Here is an 8,519-nt window from a genome sequence, read left to right on the forward strand (position 1 = left end):
CCCCCTTCCTTTTTTAGATCCAATAACCTGGGAGGAAACACTGCTTTCCACCAGTAGGTTCATGAAACCAGAATGCCTTGTCAGCTAAAACTGTAGAATGGATGCCTGGTGAATGTCAAAAGCATTGACATGATTGAGCACTACAATTTCAGACTGCCTCAGCTATATACTGTAGACCCTCGTCTTAATGAAGAGGTACCTCTTGCTTTCATCCCAGTTTTATATCTATCCATAAAGCAACTGGTTGTTGTGGGGCTCCTGTCTAGCAACCCAACCTACACTCTTGCATAATTCACCATAGGAACCCAAATCAATGTGGTTTGAAAACCATGAGTTATTGGTTTAACATGCTCAGCATACTGAACAAACTCAGACTATGGTGGTTTATCAACTACAGTCCAACACACCTTTAAATTTAGCTCATCTGTCTACCATTGGAAAAAAAAATTAAGAAGGTCTAAATAAAGGACAGAATGATTTTTGAACAAGCATTGCAAAAAAAATAAGAAAAAGGAAGAAAAAGAATGTGAGAAAAATAGGAATTATTCCTGTAAAAGCATAACCTGAGTTACGCCATTTTGAAATCATGTTAAGGTTTTGTTTTACCTTGTATAACCTGATTATATAATTTAGCTGACATTTAAGAACATGAGAAAGGAAATGTGTAATTCCTGTTTTTGAGAAGATGTTTGTTTTGCAGGAAATACGTTCCTGGGTTAACTTGCCCTTATTAATTAAAGGAAGTACGCAATTGATGTTTTTGAGGGGTATTTCTGTTGGGAATTGGGGAATTTCCAGGGTGGAATTATGTACTGCATATGTTATATAAGATGTTATGTAAGATCTGGAACTGATTCCCAAGGTACTTTATTGACGTGTATTCTGAATGTCCTGAAGACTATAAAAACTTGTGTAAATTGTTTTATTTCCGTCTTTCTCTACTTTAGAGAGAAAGTCCCTTTGCAAAGAATAAACTTTGTTCCAGGATTCTTTCGGTCTTTGTCTCTTTAAAACGATAATGGGATTTACCTGTCTACCACAATTGGCGCCCGAACAGGGACTGAAAACATTCTGTCTGGAAGGGATTTCCCTGCGTGCGCACATAACACTGATTTCAGTGAGATGGGGTTATTTCCTTTCCAGCCGGAATTGCTTTTCTATGAACCTTGAGGCAGAGACCTGAATGCCTGGACAGAGAGGAACGTTCCTGAAGACTTCGGTGCACCAGGAGTGAGTATATGTTTTCTTTTTGGTGGTTTGGATTTGTGTATGTTTGTGTGTATGGCCTGTATGATTTGTGTGTATAATTAGTGTAATACAGGTTGGGGAAAGTATGGGGACTTTACTAGGGAAAAGTGCTGCTGAGACTGAAATATCCTCCATCCCCCATATCTCCATTAGTGGTTAGAGGATTGGTTGGAAGCTTGTACAAAGGTATTAAGATAAGGTGACTATGATTAATTATTGTAAGGAGGTTTGGCTGACGTTTGTGTTGATACAGCCTAATTATAGGTGGAGTAAGTTTGGGGAGTCAGACCCATATTGGATCAATGCTTTGAAGAAAGTTTTGGTGAAAGAAGAAGTTGAAAGTTCAATTGTTATATGTTGAACCTCAGTTCCATATTCAATAGTTTAACTCCTCTTCCCCGAGAAGTTCTAGAGTTTTGTATGGGAAGGAAGAAGAAGAGGAAGTTTGGGATCCTTTAGTTTATGCTACATGCCCACCTCCCCCTCCTTCGTATAATCCAAGTTGTGGGTGAAATTGATGTTGTTGCTGGGAGCCGAAAGGAAGAGACTTTAGCAGGGCAGTAATATAGGCAGTTGGAAAAGGAGTTGGGTGAATTGTTAGTAACTGTGAAACAGAATCCATCCACTTCTCCTCATGTTACATGTTCACCAACTAAAGGAATGTTTCCTTTAAGAGGAATGCCGAATGGTATTGCGGCTTTTGTGAATGAGTCTTTGACATCTTCTGATCTGGAAGATTATAAAAGAAATATGCCGTCTTTCTAAGCGGATCTGATTAAGTTGTCTGAGTCATTGGATTTGTTCTTGAGACCCAATCTGTATACTTTTGCAGAGTTACAGTGTATATTGGGTTATTTGTTCTCCCCTGAGGAGAGGTCACAAATTCGAAAGGCAGCTATGGTTTTTTTTTTGGATAAAAACCCAAGTGGGGGCTGTTCAGCCCGTTGCTGCAGATGTTAAGTCTCCATTAGTTGATTCTGGTTGGAATAATAATAATTTAGCTGATTGGGAACAAATGGAGGGAGTTAACCTCCCTCAAATGGAGGGAGTTAACCTGTACCTCAAGGAAGAAACAAAAGTTTTTGAGGTGGAACAGTTGTGGGAAGAAACACCGTCTGTGTTTCTGGAAAATATTAAGGACAATTTGAATAAGCACACTGGTCTTTCTCCTGAAACGCCGGCTTATGAGTCCTTAATGAAAATGAAATTTGTGACGAAATCATGGCCAGACATACAGAAGCTACTACTGATATTGCTGCTCTGTTGAAAGAAGCTTAAAAGGTCTATGTGAATAGGGACGAGGCCAAGACTAGAAGAGAAAAAGAAGGAAAGAAATGATGAATGATGGTGTCTGTGTTGCAACAGACAGGAGAGGGAAAGGAGTTAGGTAGAAGAGGAAAAGGTTTTGTGAAACTTCGATTGCGATGTGGCGACAGTGTCCTGGAATTGGGAGAGGATTACACCAGTGGGAAAAAAGTCTAGTGTTGGTGGATTGGAAAGCAAAAAGTGTATTATACGTTTGGATGTGATATTTGTTCTAGAAGTAGGTCTTAATCTGCTTGGGAGAGATGCATTGTCTCTTCTGGGATGTGAGCTTGGTATACAGATCTTTATTGTTCTTGGATGAGGCAGAAAACTCTGTAGGAATGTAGTAAGGAAGGTTTATTGTTCTTCTTACCTGAGGTTGAATGCGAATATTTTGTCTTTGATTAATGTGATGTGATGGTGATATGTGTGTGCTGGCTAATTAAGTGACCTTCTTGGCTTAAGTCTGGAGCTGTGGAGGACAGGTGTGGTTAGGGCCCAAAATCAAGTTTTTGATTAAAAACCGCATCCTGAAGTTTTCCACTGCTTGAGGAATGGGCTACAAGATGTCAAGGGTAAAACTGAAATGGGTATCTGAAGGGATGGAACCTTTCCAGGTTTTATTCCAGGTTTGCAAATGTTGTTAAATGGTATGTGTGTGTAATGAGAGTTGTTTAGGCAATAGAGCTCATTGTCTTGAAAAAATAATAATAATGAGAATGATAATAAAGCTCCTTGAAGTATTTATGCTGACTAATTGGTAGGGAAAAGGCATGTGTGCGTTGGAATACACTAAAAGGTCTGATTGCAGAATAAATATGAGTGTATGTGGTAAGCCCTTAAATGGGGGTGGTAAAGTGATCCTGATATTTGTGAATGCCTGTGCGTTGAACCCCTGAGAAATTTCCTTTTGTATATTGAAATAGTGAGTGGCAAGAGTTTGTTGTTGTAGTTGTTGTTATGTTGTAATAGCAAGTGTTTAAATGAGCAAGTGAGAGATGAGAGAGATCCTATGGAGAAGTAGGATTAGGTAGAGGTATTTGCGATGTTAATTAGAGACAGGAGTAGTATTTTTCTTCTCTATATTTCCCCCGTCTTTTTGTTCTGAATAAGAGAAGTGAGAAAGGGGGGAGGGAAGGTGCGGTTTGTTTTCCCTTTTACACATTTTTTTTTCCTTTGTTGAGTTTGTCTGAGAGAAAGGAGGGGCGAATGGGTGATTTGATCCTGCATTGTTTCTGACTGCATTGGCAGCTATGCAGATGTATTTCCTGTTCTGCTTTAGAGAAGTGACATTGAAAGTTTGAAAAGTTTTTGGGAGTAGAGACCCGGAGTACCTCTATTAGGTGATTTTCTTTTGCTTTTTGAAGTTTTTTATTACCCTCTTTTATGTTTTTGTGTCTGTGTATTTTGAATGATTTTGAATGCTGAGAAGGAGATTTCTAGATACTAGATACTGGATAGTCTGGGGAATAGTTGACTATGTTATTTTAGCTTAGTGTTGTCTAGGTAAAGGATGTTTCCTTGAGGGAAGAATTACTGGTAAAAGGTAAAGATGACTTTTGGTCTGGTTAGCTAGGAAGTTACTTGTAAGTTTGTCTGTATAGACTAGTGAATTTAGATTAAGCTTTGCATTTCTTTGAAGCTTGTGGAAATAGTTTAGCTAATTTTTGATAGAAGTGTGGTGTGATTCCTCTGAAGTGGGGAGAGTTGAGTATTTATTGAGACTCTATTGATTTATTGATAGTTAATTTTAAACTAAGTTGTTTGGAAGAAAGGTTGAAGGTTGAAGGTTGAAGGTTGAAGAGTTGAAGAAAGTAAAAATATAGTGTTGCTCCAGTGTTATGTTTGCCTGGTTTAAGGAAAAATTTCCACTTGTCTGTAGTAGTGGAAGATGGTATAGCCAAAGGAATGTTGGTTTGCATGTGAACTGGGAACTAAAAAGGTGGTGCACAAATGCTAGGTTTTTAAAATTGTCTCAAGAGAGTTTGGTTCTCTTGACCAATAGGAGAGGGAGATGGGAAGATGTGGAATGAAATTGTGTGGTTATGAATAAATGAATTGAGAATGGGATGAGACTGGATGAGATGCAGTTGTGAATGGAGACACTATTGAGATATTGGAAGGTGGAAAGTTACCGTTTGAATGGTCAGTGCAGATATGTGAGGTTTTTGCTTTATTGTAAGCATTGCACATATTAATTAATGAGGTAGGGAATATTTATGCTGATTTAAACTATGCTTATGGTATCTTACATACTTTTGGGATAATCTGGATTGAAAGGGGGTTGATATTTAGTAAAAGGGATTGCGATAGGTGGAAATTATCACAGCTGTTTTAAAGGCAGCTGGGGATCCTTCTAAACTTGATATTATATAAATAGTGGATGAAGGGGAAATGGATGACTAAAATGGAGTGAGAATTTTTACTAAAGTTGTGATGTGGAATGTGATTGAATGAGTGCATGAGGGAACCTATTGGGGAACGTAAGCACTTATTGATTTTATTAAATGTATATGCATATATGTGTCTAGGGGTGTGTATACAATAGTTATACAAATGGTACGGAAATGAATACATTGTGTATGTAAAAAATATGTAGAGATTTGACCATTTGGCCTTTTCAATGAATCTAAGTAGATTACATTGAAATGCTGGTGGTGTGACCATTGATATATGTAATAATAATAGTGGATTATTTTATTGGATAGGTTGAAGCCTTTCTTTGTGTAAAGATAGGTGCTCAGAAGATTGTTAAATCATATTAGAGCGAATAATACCCAAATATAGTGATAGGGGTATACATTTCATTGTCCAAGGTGATGAAGGTTATGGAACAATTAGGAATTGATTGGCAATTACATTTATTGTTTATGCAAAGTTCTATAGGGTGTTGTGAATGTGCTAATCAGATAAGTAAATCTATGTTATAAAAATTAATGTTAGAGTTTCAACTACTTTGAATGAAGTGTTTGCCTTTAGCTCTATTAAGAATAGGAACTAGTCCTAGGAAAGATCTGGGGATATCTATGTATGAAATGATGTTTGGATTGTCATATGTGGGGAAAGTTGAGATGCCTAGGATAGAATTGAAGGATGTTTTTTCTGAAAATATATATACAGGGACTGTCCCAGTGTTTTTCTCATTTAAGGTAAAAAGGACAGAATCCACCTCTTGATTTCCAAGCACATGAATACAAAAGTGGAGACTGGGTCCGATAAAAGCCATTGCTGAGAAGAAGTTGCAGCTGGTGTGGAAAGGACCGTTCCAAGTTTTGCTGACTACTGAATCGGCTGTAAGGACTAAGGAACAAATTTGGGTATGCTATTCCAGAGTCAAGGGATTGGTGGCTTTGCCTTATGGAAGGACAATTGCTACGGAACCTGCAAACCCTCTTAAATTGACTTTTTGATGACAAACCTTTAGACGATTGATGACCAATGGATGGAAGAAGAGTTTTATGAAGAGATTTGTATTTGGCTAGGAGTGGTAATAATTCTTGTTGTGTTTTTGATTGTATTGTATTGTATTGTATTGTATTGTATTGAGGAAAGATATTATTGATTGGTGTAAATCTATGTTTTGATATCCAGTGGATGTAAGTTCTCCTTGATTGATTGATGTTGGGGGAGCTAGTTCACTAGGAATAATGGGGTTTTTTGTGGTAATGTTTGTTATTCTACAGGTGTGGATAGGAATGGGGATTTTGGCTGTGTTGCCTAGTTACCCTATAACATGGTAGCAGCTATGTTTCCATACTGAATTCGAGCACCGTTATTCTTTTATAGAAACACCACTAACTCTAATAGACACCACTGAGGAAGCTGAGATATGTATTAAGTCATCTTTTGAAGATGGTGTGTGCCAAGTGCAAATGTACATATGAGATAGTTCCTCAATACATTGGCCTTACAAATAGAATGGAATTTTTATATAAGCAATGTACTGAGCTATTTGGTAATTATATACCTTCATACAAGAAGTTTTGGATTTTGGAGGAAGGGTTACATTTTCTATGTCTGAGGATACAAGTTCCCTCCAAGTTAATGTTTTTATGTGGTAACATGGTATTGACCAAATTACCTATTGTATGGAGAGGAGTTTCTATACTGTTACAGGATATTCATAGTTTACAGAAATAAAAGATAATGAAGAGGAGAATTGGGGATTGTGAGAAAAATAGGAATTATTCCTGTAAAAGCATAACCTGAGTTACGCCATTTTGAAATCATGTTAAGGTTTTGTTTTACCTTGTATAACCTGATTATATAATTTAGCTGACATTTAAGAACATGAGAAAGGAAATGTGTAATTCCTGTTTTTGAGAAGATGTTTGTTTTGCAGGAAATACGTTCCTGGGTTAACTTGCCCTTATTAATTAAAGGAAGTACGCAATTGATGTTTTTGAGGGGTATTTCTGTTGGGAATTGGGGAATTTCCAGGGTGGAATTATGTACTGCATATGTTATATAAGATGTTATGTAAGATCTGGAACTGATTCCCAAGGTACTTTATTGACGTGTATTCTGAATGTCCTGAAGACTATAAAAACTTGTGTAAATTGTTTTATTTCCGTCTTTCTCTACTTTAGAGAGAAAGTCCCTTTGCAAAGAATAAACTTTGTTCCAGGATTCTTTCGGTCTTTGTCTCTTTAAAACGATAATGGGATTTACCTGTCTACCACAAAGAATTATAAATTATAAATAAACACAGGGCAGTTGGAAGGATCCCAAAGGAATTAAGGTGATTGTTTTATCCCAATAAATGATTATCAAAAGCCATGGTGGCACAGTGGTTAGAATGCAGTATTGCAGACTTATTCTGCCGACTGCCAGAAATTTGATCCTGACTGGCTCCCAATTGACTCAGCCTTCCATCCTTCCGTGGTCGGTAAAATGAGGACCCAGATATCCTAACTCTGTAAACTGCTTAGAGAGGGCTGTAAAGCACTATGAAGCAGCATATAAATCTAAGTGCTATTGCTATCAATTGATCAGATGAAAGAAAAAACAGCATGCTGAACTTTTTAATTTCCTTTGCCCCTCGCTAAGAGCATGTAAACATAGTACTCATTCCCAATTTCAGACTATAATATTTGTGATTCATATTCTGAATATCCCAAGAATGGGACATTGTTATTCTTTGCCCAGATGTTCTGAAGGTAGAAATGACAGAAAAATTCCATTTTAATAGACGTTCATATTAAATGGAAGTTAATTTAATGTCTCATAACCATTTGCATATTCTGAATGCATACATGAACTGCAATACAATTTTATGCCAAAATGTGCCCTTTTCTGAAATCAGGGTACTTTGCAAATTAAATATATAAATAAGAGCGAAGTGTGCACATGACCTATTAGAGAATTATAAATTTAAGTGCTATTGCTCCTGCTCTTGCTAGAGGAACTTGGCTTATAACAAACCTGTCTATGTTATCATGAAAAGGGAGCCAGGAAACCACATCAAGAGAATTGTAAGCAACCTGCGCATGGACTGAAAAAGGTGCACAAATCAAGGTGGAAATACGCTGAAACAAAGTTGGGAAAATGAGCAAATAAAAGCAGCCCAAATTGACAAGGGAAGGCAATCCCTGGAGGCAGATGCGGGAACTTCCAAGCAAGCAGGCAAGAGAAGGAAAGAATCTAAAATGCATTTAGATCTACAACTAAGATGTACCACTTAGCTCCTAGAAATTAAATTTGAAGTCATATGCTGGCTTCAGATTTCCATATGCTTTTGGGAGGAGTGGGGGTGCGGAGAGGATGAGGAACTTTTATGAATAGAGCTGAATTTAGTCAGCTGTAAAAACAGAATGTTGGATTGCTTTCTTTTGTTATCCCAAAGGTATTTTTTTGGGGAGGCAACTGGACTTTCTTGTTTTTTCTTTTGAAGACATTTCCGTTCTCATCCAGAGCTGAAGAAGCTTCTTGGATAAGAAGTGAAACGTCTTCAAAAGAAAAAACAA

The 8,519-nt window shown here is 37.3% G+C and overlaps 1 long non-coding RNA gene across 1 annotated transcript; it reads left to right on the forward strand.

Annotated features, from left to right (window-relative positions):
* The first annotated feature begins 531 nt into the window (after positions 1-531).
* On the forward strand, positions 532-7,182 carry LOC148115208 (uncharacterized). The gene is made up of 2 exons (XR_015732317.1): positions 532-1,837; positions 2,636-7,182. It is a non-coding gene; the product is annotated as an uncharacterized LOC148115208 (long non-coding RNA).
* The last annotated feature ends 1,337 nt before the right edge of the window (positions 7,183-8,519 follow it).

This window comes from Pantherophis guttatus, chromosome 2, assembly GCF_059756535.1.
Source record: "Pantherophis guttatus breed Tessera chromosome 2, ASM5975653v1, whole genome shotgun sequence".
NCBI lineage: Eukaryota > Metazoa > Chordata > Lepidosauria > Squamata > Colubridae > Pantherophis > Pantherophis guttatus.